Below are 13,069 nucleotides of genomic sequence, written 5' to 3'. Positions count from 1 at the left end.
AAGGACTAGGAGCCGGAGACTTAGATGGCAGTAACATCAGTGGTTGGAACACACTGAGACTTGCCGACTTGTTGTTATCCCCCACCCACGTGTCTCATACACACCTGTTACTCTTACGTACAGCTTTGTTTGAACTCCCAGCAAAGACTGAATGAATAACCACAGTGAGAAGCTCTTTGATATTCTGCACCTATTATATTGGTACACATGACTTCTTATCGCGTGTACCTGTTTGGAAGAATTGTGCCTGTTTGTCTCTTTTCTACGTGGATTGTCTTCCTCCTTACTGTTATACTAATTCACTTTCCAGCTTGTGGTTTCTGCATAAAATAGTTTGTTTTTCCACATTGTCTTTCTGTATTGTGATCTGGTTTACATTTTTATAGATAAGCTAATCAAAACAAATGTTAAAAGCCAAGGTATAGCGAAAACTATATTAGTGGTTCATCATCCTGTTATGTACTGAAATGAAATGTACTTTGCTCATTACTTTATGAATTTGAAGTATGCAAGAAAAATTGTTCCCGGCTTTGAATATCCATTAGGACAAGACCTATAGGTCAAGGGGATTCCTGCATTATCATGTCAACAGCCATCCAATTCAGTGTTCTCCTGAGCTCCTTTTATCTGGGCGCACCACCCAGCACCTTTCAGTAGCCACCAGGCTGTTTTTGGGTGGTTACTGAAGAGTTGGGTCACAATAAATGGGCTGCTAACCACCTACAGTTTTTTTCCACCCGGCTCAAAAAAATGTCTGTGTTGAACACTGTAATTATTTGTATAAATCTAAAAGGGCTACTTTTTTTTTTTTTTTAAAGATACTTTTTTCACAAATATTTATTTAAAATAGAAAAAAAATTGTGTGATCTTAGTTGTTTTCTTAAGTAATCACAAGAAAAATACATATATACACTGGACATTCCTTTGCCAAAGTGACATCATCCTTAAAAAATATGCAGCTTCTATTAGATAAAAAGGATAGGCTCCTAGAAGTACCTAAAGCAGAACTCCTTACCCCTCTACACCCACCAATAGGCCAATCAGAAAAAGCACTGCTGTTTACTGGTAGTGACAAAGCTTGCCTTGCCCTTCCCACTGGTTCCACATTCCTGTTACCTAATGAGGCAGTCCATCATATCAGCGGGTCTATTGGAAATGGTAGTGGATACCAGGGAGTAGGAGAATTCTGGCATGACCCGTAACAGCTTGGCTTACAGGTGTACAAGGGCATTATAAGATGCTTCATGTATTTACAGACACCACAAGGTACATACAATTTATACCCGCTTTATTTTTTTTTTCTGTTATAATCTGTAATTACCAGTAATATAGTCACTTTTATCTCTTTAGTGTAGTGTTTAGCTGCTCACTGGAGGCTGTGATATGAGAAAGTAAATTGTTGCTTTTGCCAAGATGGCTGTCCCCGCTTGAACACACAGTGCAGATATTGTAAGTCAGTACTGGGGAAAGGATCAGGTACAGGGAGACCACAGATAATAATGGTGATGAATATTTTGCCCTCTGTTTTTACCACAGATTCCAAAGGTTAGTTCCTCTTTAAAGATGAACAAATGTAATGCATCCCTTTCATTATGAATGTACCAATATAGTTACATAGTAGGTATGGTTAAAAAAAAGATATATGTCCATCAAGTTCAACCACTAGGGAAATAAACTAATCCCAGATATAAAACCTTATGGACATGGAATTGTTCATTCTTTCCTAATCATTTTGTTTTCAGACTGGGTCATACTATAGAATCTGGTAACCTCACTGTTTTTGTTCTTTAGCCCAATGATTTGTTCAATATTATCATTTGTGGAAAAAGGTTTCTACTGGTAGAACACGGCCATGTGCAGGTTTATTGCTAGTTTTGTATTCCAGCAGCACCTTTAAAATAAAGATGTACTGTGGCCCAGTTCAAATTGGGAACATATATTGTACTTGACAAAAATAGGTTTATATATTTTAAAATTACAGAAATAATTAAGAAGAGCTATGCTTAATTGCAAGTGGCATCCCATTAATTAGCTACTCAGAAACTTTCCGCTTCCTTACCTTTTAATTTTTTTTTTTCTTCTTTTTTGCTCTCTCGCTACGAGGGAGGCTTGGGAGGGAATGTGGAAAGTCAGCCAGCTTAGCAGGATCCCCCATCAACATGACAGCCGAAGATTAATTAGCAGTTCAGTAATAATGGAGATACATCTTCTCACCAAGCTTTAGCTTTCAATAGCAGATTTATCACTGGAACACAATCAGCAGGGTGTCATCACAGCATTTATGTGAAAATGTGCAGGGGTCACTGGGACTTTCAAAATGGCGCATGGAAAAATCTTCATTGCCCAGTGCCCACTTCTCTCCCTAGTAGATGGTAATATTGATGTTGGGCGTATACGTGTTTTCCTTTATTTAAAAACAAAAAAAAATGGTACAAAACCATATTGTATGCCTGATTGGGGTTTAAAGCAGCAATCGCCAACCGGTGGTTCGCGAGAACATTTTGGGGGTTCCGCGGCTCTGGTCGGTGCAACCCCGAGCCAGGGGTTCTCCAGTCAGGAGAAGGACCCCGCTGGGGAGGACGCACCTGCCAGAGCTGCCGACCACGTCCCCCGAGCAGTTCCCAGGCTCAGGGAGCTGGGAGAGCACACAAACCCACCCACTCTCTCCTAGGCTCAGATCTGCGATGGGAGAGTGGGCGGGGTTATGTCATAATGACGTCACTCTGGGGGAGGTTTCTCCCCCTTTAAATGACACCCGCCTCTCTGCGCATGTGTGTTCAGGAGCTGGCGATTTTAGTGGTCCGCGGAACCGAAAAAAGGTTGGTGACCACTGGTTTAAAGTATTGCAATTTTCATTATCTGCATTTATTCTCCATAAAACCCATCTGAAGTTTTACAGTTTCTGTTTAGAATAAATCTTTCACAGTCAAAGTAAAAACTCCTCTTCCCTGCCAGCAGCTGCGGAGTGGAACACTTGTTTTCCATGGGGAAGCAGTGGTCCCATGGCAGAGGTCTGATGTGCACCCTCTGCAGTAACAGCCAGAGCTCTCCAATATGATAATTAGCTTTGCTGTTTGCTGAGCTGGAGGTCTGACACCTTACTGATCTATGCAGTAAGACCACTGCTTATTACCTAAGGACATTGATCTCACTCTGCATCTGCTAGGAAGTGACCAGCTTTCCTACTCAGAATGTATCTACCTTAGAAAGGCAACTGAATATAAGACACTGATGTCCCTGGAATATTTTTAGCAGATTAAAGTAGAGGTTGAACTGGGTTTAAATATGAACTTGAACCTTGTTTTGGTGTAAATACTCTCCTGAATGTAATACAATTCTAAAATATTTGGCAATATTTTGCTAATGGTGAGGATCTTTTTGATAGGGACATTCAGAAGTCTTGTCCCTATTTGCAGCTCTCAGAGGTTCTGTTGCCGAGTTTGCTGTCACAGTAGCAACAGTTTCACTAGACAGAAAGATGGGAATAAACCTAAAGTGCACACAGAACACAATGAAAGGCATTTAGGAATACTAGTCTTCTACTCTACTAACAGGAAGATTGTTTTATCTGCGGCTGTAGATTTTTATTCTCGCTTCGGGCCTGATTAATAAAGCTCTCCAAGGCTGGAGAGCATACACTTTTATCAGTGAAGCTGGGTGATCCAGCAAACATGGAATGGATTTCCTATAAAAGTCATTTGCTGGAAAATGTGTTCAATCCTGGACCAGATCCATTCCAGGTTTGCTGGATCACCCACCACCTTCAAAGATGACAGTGTATCCTGTTTAATAAATAAGAGCATTGTGTCTGGTGATACCATTGTCCCTGGGACAGAAAGTGAAAGTTACTCCCCTACTAGAGCCCTACATACCAGTAAAATTTTACCTGGGTTCTAATTCTGGACAACTTTAAAAAGAAAACGTTTACTTACAAAGGAAAATCCCTGCCAATGTTCTTTTATTTTGGAAACGAGTAAAGAAGGAAAAAATTAGAACCTCTGGCAGATGAATTTTGACACCTGAGGTTTTAGCCTTTCCCCATTCTGTCCAAAAAGTTGGGCTTGAATTAAACTTTTGATTGAACATCTCACAATCACATTCTCAAATCACATCTCTAACAATTTACCTACAATTCTTTTTATGCAAAGCAGGACTGAAAGGAATATTCACATGCAGCATCCACTTTCCATAATTTATAACTTTGAGCATGTACCTTGCCTGTCCACAAGGTGGCGGTAAAGTACACGAAATGCAGACGTGACATAGGATTGTTTACAAGTAGCTTTAGTACTACAGTGGGGTGGATGGTTCATGTCTGAATGTATGGATTGGGGTGTTTGAACTTTGGGGTCACATATTTATACACTTATTTTTGCTATCTTTATACAAATAAAGTTAATATTTAATGCAGTTTACCTGTAGGGAATTTTTAGGAATACATTTGCCCATCAACAAAATTAAAATTTCAGAAGTTGGACAAAGCATAATTAGTCATATCCTTTTTTAGGAGGCCTTGCTTAGAATTCCTCTGCATGTTTCCCCATCTAGCTATATAAATCCTGTTTAATAATAATAATAATATTAATAATAATAGTAGTGTTGATAGTTGGATACCCTTCTTAGTAAAATCATTGCATTCAAGAATTAGCATTCTTAGGTAACCAATCAAAATTCACCTTCTCCTGATCTAACTCAGCAGAGTGTAATCTGATTGGACAGTAGCTATTCCAATCATTGTCTTGTATGAGACTGTAAATGCATCTTTTGCAGGGTAGCTGTGTTTAACAGGGAGGGATATAGAGAATGAAATCATTTGGATGCACTATAGAGGGATATGGTGGTGGGTAGGAACAGTTTCCAGGGAGAAGAGATTCATATACAGAATACCTTGGGGAAAGCCAGTGATAAATGTGGCTGTCATCTATGTTGAGTTTCCCACTAGTCTTTCAACTTCTCACCAATCATACAGACGCAATCTTTTGCACTGTGATGCTTCATCATCAAATAGCACAAAATCTTGGTGCTTTGATGTAACACACTTGGCAGTCTCCTAAACTGCACAATATATTCAAAGAACAGTTATGGATGGATTTTTATGCTGAAAACTGGTTATGCTTTGATTTTTGTGTGTCAGGTATACTTATTACTGTATATTTGTTAAATACTTCTCTTATCTTTCATTTTGTATTTTATTACATGAATTTGCTATGTGTTTCCTTATGTTAGTCTTCCTGCTTCAGAGCATTATGGCCTTCTCAATTCTAAAACTTCAGTGTGCATGATGGTTTTATTTGGCCATCTTGAAAACCTCTATGGAACCTATACAGACACCTGCTTGGATTCTACAGGCTCCAGTGGTCAATTTAGCTTCTCTTTGGGGGAACATACATCTGGAACCCATTGTAGGGGTAGAACACCCAATGGCTTTCACCCATGTTAATAAAAAATGGTAGCCTTAGTGGGCAGTACATTTAACATCCAGAGGCTCCTTCTGAACTAAACATTATCAGGGTTACCCATATTACTGAAGGGAATTAAATGACCAAAATGTGAGGAAATGGTGTGTTTGCAATGTACAAAAGCTTTGCACATTAGGGAAATACATTGTTCTATACTGTGCATCTTTTCACTTCAGACATTTTATTCTTGGCAGAAAAGATGTGTTTTAGAACTTGTATAAACCTGATTTCTTGGAGAAATAAGTTAGGAGGTTTGTGGTTAACTCCGTAATGGCTGATCCCTGAGCTAATAAACTCCTCTATGGGCTTCTGCGTTTATTGCACGCAAAGCTGTTATTAACTCATAAACTGCATTCAATTCCCTACAGTCCTAGGCAGACTTTCCTCGTTGAAGCCTGAAATGTGGGATTGTGCTAAGCCTCCGATTTTCTGCCTCCCTTATTACTTATATATTTTATGTTACAATCTCCACTGACTTTTACATGTAGTCAGGTTTAGAAAGGGTTAATCTTTGCATTTCCTGTGTTTTTAGATTATTATGTTAACTTAGTTGAAATAAATAGTCTGTGGTGTCTTTTTGGCCTTCCTTTTAGGGCAGAAGCTAAACATATCCTGTTTATCCAGTGGGTTTTGTGCTACGTCTCATTATTTCCAGTCACGTTCCATGGTATAATTTAGTTTGAGGGAGTAATTCTATGGGATACAAGGACGTGTATGGTGAAAAATATTGTGTAGATGTAGTCAGGGTGAAACATTTGCATTACTTAAATATAGTTGTTGGTGCAGCAATTTTTACAGCGGGGAAAGTGTTACAGCTTTACATGTGATGGAACATTACGCTGACAGAGATTCATGGCCTGCACAAGGAAGATTCCTTTAGGGGCTCGCCATTAAGGAAAAGTTTAATATAGAACTTCCTACCTAAAAGGATTATCTTCATATCTAGAAGGATGGAGTAGAAGGAGGATTGATTGGTGTCATAGCTATCAGATCATAGTGTAACAGTGGCTGCTTTGTGTCCGAGGTGATCGACTGTATTCTTTTTAAACCACTGCCCAAGGTATGCATAATAAAATATCTGCAGTCTGAACATGAATTAAAAAGCATGCTTTAACAAGCACATATTCACCTATGTAGCTATATACATTGTGGAAACATTCATCTTCACTGAAATCTCAACCAATCAAACCGGTTTATGAGCTCATTCCTACTGGTACGTTACATTAATGCATGCGTTTCTGCACAGTGTTAATGTAACATTCTAGTGGGAACAAAGTCTGATTTCATTTGGATGTGATTTCAGTAACTCTGTTGTAAAAAAAAAAAATGTGAAGATTAGTTTCTCCACAATGTAAAAAGCTGCAGAGATGAATGCATGAATTTAATTGGTGGGCTGGGATTCTTTTCAAACCTAATAGCACAGCAAATACACCTTACCCATGCACCCTGATTTGTGCTGCAATGTGGTGTGTTGGGCTGTCCATTTAAATGACAAGGCTGCCAAACACAGCACTTGATAATGTGCACCACATGTGCATGCATTTTTGTAATGCAGCCCACAGCCATGGTGGAAACAAGCTCTGTAGTTTAAGTTGTTGATCTTTGAGGAGAAAATAGTTCAAAGTACAAAAAGCCAAGGAGTTTAAGGATGCTTTTTTTCTACTCTAGTGAGCCTTAAATGCCTCAGTCTCTTTAAATTCTATGTTTTTGTTAAGTTTTCTTTTATACTTTCATGGTTATCTCCTAATTGCAGGCACAAGAAGTTGGTCAGTTTATGTGTAAGAATGTGATAGATATAAACAGTGTAGTTTGCAATAGGACTCAAGTATGTCATTATTTCTTAGGATCTTATGATTCTAAGTAAGAAGTATTTCAAAGCATGTAAAATAACCATGGAGAGTGGGAGTTATAGTGTGATTAAGTCAAGGAATTAAAAGTCCACTCCACTGCTTCAAATAAAAATTGTGTAAGGAGTTAGGGTGCCGCAATAACCAGAGGCAACCAAACAACAATTCAAATCTTTGATCTTGTTAAGGAAACCTGGTTGCTTCACATTTTTAATGCATTGGATAAGTTGTAGTGTTATTATAAAAAAAAAAAAAAAAAAAAAAGGTATTTGTGTGTTCATTTAATTTCTAACAGCATTCCACGCTGCAAAAGTTTCCATAGGTACATAATTAGGCCATCATATGGGCAGCAATTAGTTGTGTGGCAGAGGTGGTAGGTCCTAGCTTTCAGCCTCAGGAGCACCCACACACCAGCGTACCATACTCATTTCTTTAAATGTAAAAACATCTTGTTGTCTGGAGGTGCTGCTATGTGTCAGAAGAACTTTTAAGAATTTCAACACTAGTTGCAAAGCTTTAGCATAATATAATATTTCTTGTACGCTTTATATTCACTGTTCTTTGATGTAACTATTTTGTTCTGTGTATTCTTAAAGCTAGGAAAGTATGAAAAAAACTCTTAACTCTGTGGATATTTGTTTATAGACATTAACAGTGTAACTATCTTAAATGTGTCTTTATATTACCCTGCTGTGTTGGCGTTGGGAGATACCAGGAAGTTTACATTTCTGCTAATCTACCATATTTTTCTGCAACGTAAAATTGCTTTCATAAGGGGAGATTAGATGGAGGAGAGACCTTGTTAGTGTGGTAAAGCTACCAGGTCAGCAGGCTGAGATCAGGAAGGGGGGGCCTGAGGATGTATTGCTTTATGGTAACAAAGAAGAGTTGGGTCATTCACCTGTCTACATAGCATGGTTGAGGAGTGTAAATCGTAGGTCGATTGAGTTGTAAAACTATTTGGCAGGTGGTACAATGCACGTATGTTTTCCAGCTGCTTGGCAACAGTGTTATATATATATATAGCATCCTTTCTTTAGAAGTGTAAAATGAAAATATAAATCTATTTTTGTCTGTGGCACTGTTCATTGCTGCAGATTTTGTGACATGCATTGGCATTGGATTACTGCATTGTAATCCACAACTATGTCAGTGAGCTCCTTGCTAACATTACAGACTGGAAATTGTCAATAAATAGTTTGTTTTCTACAAAGATGCAGCAGGGTAGTTGGATTTTTTTCTTCCAAGACTGATCATTCCCCCCTGTTGTTTGTCTGTACTAACCTACCTAAATTTGGCAGCTCCAGAATATACCCTTGCACAGAGTATGCAAGGAGTGGGATGGCTTTATATATTTGTATCAACCGGAAAATAAATAATAATTACAGATGAGATCTCTGTATAAATAAACATGGCTTACAAAATCGATGCTTGGTTTGTATGTGGGCCAGTGGTATCCTTAACCATCCTATTTATCAATGCATCCCAGCCGGCCTGTGAGTGAGGCATAGCATTAGATAACATTGAGCTGTCATACATACATAAGGGTGTATGAGGGAGAAAAAGATATCTGTTTTTCCCAGAATGTTCCCATTTGATTGTGCTTTACAATTGTCTGTGTCCTGGCAGCTCTGGTCTCCAGGCCTCGCTACCGTGCCAGCTTGGTGTTCTTTTTGCTCGAGCCAAAACGTACAGCCCAGGCAGCACATAACAAATTGGAAATTTACTAGCCAAGAGGAAAAGTAGGCAGGAGCACAAAACCAGACACAGCACACACATGGAAAAGTATATTTTTGTAATTTAACTTGATGCGTGTTGAAAAATTGAATATATAACTCTGAACAGTAGGGAAACACTAAGGTATGTTAGAGTAACTGGTGCATATGATTTTAAACATCTGGAGCCCTGGATCCACTGCAGCATTGGGAATCATCTGTTACTTGTTCTTCTAACAAAGCTGGTTTGTTTAAGCCAGCAACAACATAATGCGGTCTAAAAACAGTCCTCTTGTCATTTTTGATGTCCGTCATTGAAAATTAGAACTGTCTGATGTTTATTTGCTGGTAATTATGGCCCATCGCTATATTACTCTAAAGTTACAGTAATCCCTTCTTGGCATGGTCGTACTTACAGTGCAAGAGCCATAGACCCATAAATCAGCAAATAATTTCTCTTGACCTAAAATAAACTGAGCCCTTAGACTTAATTTAACTGATTTTCCCCTGTAATGAAACAGGGGAGGGAGGACGTCCAGAGTGCTCTAATGCTTCCCTCCATGTGCCAGTTGTTAAGTGCTTGTTTACATGAAGTTATCATAACACATTTCAGGATTTCATGGCTCTGTTTAATGTTTTACTTAATGTGAACAACTGAACACCCCATAAGGAATCCCAGCTGGTTGGATTTGCGCAGCTTTTGACCGCCGTTTTCAATTAGCATGGTTTGTTAGGCCATACCGATAATTGGTATGTTAATCACAAGCGCATGAATTTTTTTTCCCCCTCTCCTCTTATTTGAAAATTAAAAACTTCCATTTCTGAGGGTTGTGAATCAATCCAAACCTGGCTCCGAGCCAGATTTTCTTCAACCCAACGTCACGTCTAGAAGAACACACTCGCTTCCCTAAGTGCTTGACGAATGTGTGATGATTAATTCCTCTCATTATTTTGCTGCAAATTCTCCTGACCCCTCTATGATGATTCGATCACCCACTTAGAGCCCATGCATATTCATATTGGCCCTGCCATAGCTGCACCCACCCCACGCTCCCTTATTTAGCTGCGGCCGGAGCTCAGCACAGTAATTGAGCTGCAGTAGATTGATTGCTCTGGGGAGCTGTAAGGCCTTTAAAGGTGAAAACATATCAGTCCTGTTAATTAGGAAACAAAGCTCTGGTGGCAAGTTCAACAGTCAAATGCTCCCACAGTTAAAATGAGGAGGACCATGATGAACTTTTCCTTCATGGACCATGTTTACTTTTTTATATATGTGATTAGGAGCCCTCCATACACATACATTTTTACTTCTAGTGCATCACAGATTCATGTCAGATCAGTCATTGATAGCAATTTCTCAATTATTGTTTTAAAACTTGTATAATGCATGAAACATTTTTGACCCACAGAAAAAAGGAATAATCCTTCAAACATTGCTTTAATTGAGACATCAATCAGGAGAGCTTAAAGCAAAACTCCCCATTCACAGTCATCATTTTAATTGTGGACTCAGCCATTGAGAACCCAGTTAATGCAAATACCTGAAATCTACATCAAAATTCCAGTCCTAATACCTTTTGTGGGTTTTCTTTCAGAAAGTCCCTGTGGCCAGGTGGAAAGAGCGATTTGAGGAAAATAGTATTAATTTGTAAGGTTATGTTTTCTGCTGAGCTAAGTTGCAGGGCTTTGGACTTTAGGGGAGTTCCTTAATATCCTTATCCTTCCTTGTCAGGAGTAATACAGCAACCTTCTGAAGTCACTCGACTTCTACCTCCAATGAATTCCTGGTGGGCCAATGGTGTGGTAACAACAGGAGCTGAATCTATATTGCCGTGACACCATAAAATCAAATGACTACATTAATTTATTTTTCTGGGTGGACAGATACTTTACACATGATTTCAGCACTATACATGTCTGATTTTGAAATGAAATGATTTTATTAGTAATTCCAATGTTTAAGTATATTATTTGTAAGAAATACTAAAGTTTTGATCATGAACAGATGTTACTGCTACCTTAGAACTCTTATGCCTATAGTATACTAAAAACCTGGGACTAATACATTTAGGTGACTTGAATTGTTTTGGACCGGACCACCAGCGTTCAGATCATTCTTGCTGCCATAATTTGATCTCCTAAGATTTCTAACTATTTGGTATGTGATACCTTATTCATTGTGGGATCTTCAGAATAGGGCAGCAAATGTCAGACAGATAGGAAGATCAGAGATTTTTCATAGCCACTTCCTGCCCAGTCTTCCACATCCTTTATATTTGCAGGTCTTTGAAATTTGTATGATGACTAAGGATTGAATTAGCACACAATACATGTTAAATTGGCTCTACGGATCAACAGACCCAAAGGCATACAGACAGCTGGGCAGTTCAGTATAGCCACAATATAGAAGACTAGTCAAGATCCCTTATTTATTGTACAGCACTGCGTAATATGTTGGCGTGATATAAATACTGTTTAATATTATTAATCCACACATAATCACTGCTTGCTTGCAGGAGTTCGGCTGCATAAACACGTGCAATAATTATCGTTGGAAAGGATCTTTCACTTTGAATCTTTCCAGAATCTGGGAGTAACAAACACAATGGGCCTGATTTACTAAAGCTCTCCAATGCTGGAAAGGATACACTTGCGGCAGTGAAGCTGGGTGATCCAGCAAATTCTGCAATGGATTTCTTCAAAACTATTTGCTCTTTGCTAGCATCGCTATTTGCTTGATCACCCAGCTTTACTGATGAAAGTGTATCCTCTCCAGCTTTGGAGAGCTTTAATAAATCAGGCCCATTGTGTCTGGATGCTGTGCAGCTCGCACTGGACCAGTCAGGTGTATATGGAAATGCTGGTGATAACTACAAATTTTAGACTGCTTGCTAAGGATTATGCTGAAGAGGCATCTTAAACTTCAGAGATGAGAGACCAAACCGCAAGACATCTAATTCTCAGAATCTGAAAAGCATCTGTCTTGGTGTATATAGATTGATTGATTGGCCTGGCTGCATATTGTCTGTCAGCATTTGTGTACTATCAGTCCGAGATCATTTACATCTCCCTTATCTGACCAGAATTAGAAATAGGAAGGAATTTACTCCTTTTTTTTTTAATTAATTCACACTTCCTGAAAGTGTTACCATTTTTATGTTGGAAAAAAATTACAATTTACAACTTTATGCATTGTTACCGGTTTAGAATATATCATTGATTTAGGATTCCCCAAGTCTTGATTATTCTGACTTGCTCTTGTTTATAACATTTGATTTTAGACTCTGTGCCTTTTAATGAATAAGTGGGTGGGGGTGCAAAAATATGATTAGGTTATAACTAATTAGGACAGATCAATCATGTTCTTCTTTATCCCTACTTTTAAACTTCCATATTTGTACCAGCAATGTTTTTTTTTCCTTTTCATTTTCTTACATTGTGATCTTTTCCTAGCTGAGCAGAATATTCTTTCCTAACTGCTTACATTGGTGTTTGTTGATGTTGTTAGAATGTTCCTACTTATAAACATTTTCCATTTGATTATTTTTTTATTTTTCTGTGCTGTAAAAGATGGAATGAAAAACAAATGTATATGCTGCGCATTTTACAGCTACATGGAAAATACCTGAGCACTGCCCGTTTGACCAGTTGCTTTTGAACATATGTTCAGTTCTTGAAGTTAGATTGTGTGTGTGTGTGTGTGTGTGTGTGTGTGCACTTTTACAATAAATTTCCATTCCTAGAATATGAATACAGACCCTTCATGTGTAGCTAGCAAGACGTAGGTCACTGATGATGGGGTGAGAGTAACACACTGATTGGGGACAAGAGCTGATGGAGTAAAGGGGCAGATATATCACACATCAGCATCTCCTCTTGGACACTACAGAGGGGTCAGGTGTAATAAATGTACAGGAAAAATATCCAAAAATTGAAGGACAGCAGGCTTATATTCTGTAGAGCAGATCATGTATCTGTGATAAGCTCTGATAAAGGATGACTGCTGACATATGAGATGCGGAAAGGGGGCCTTTGTCATAGAAAACAT

General features: G+C 38.6%; 1 protein-coding gene across 1 annotated transcript in view; it reads left to right on the top strand.

The window, feature by feature from the left end:
- RAB2A (RAB2A, member RAS oncogene family) overlaps positions 1-13,069 on the top strand; it is a 50,779-nt gene that overhangs the window by 22,982 nt on the left and 14,728 nt on the right. The gene's annotated exons all lie outside the window — the stretch shown is intronic.

Source organism: Pyxicephalus adspersus, chromosome 5 (assembly GCF_032062135.1).
Source record: "Pyxicephalus adspersus chromosome 5, UCB_Pads_2.0, whole genome shotgun sequence".
NCBI lineage: Eukaryota > Metazoa > Chordata > Amphibia > Anura > Pyxicephalidae > Pyxicephalus > Pyxicephalus adspersus.
Note: the sequence above shows the minus strand (reverse complement) of the source record. Positions and strands in the feature narration are given on the sequence as shown.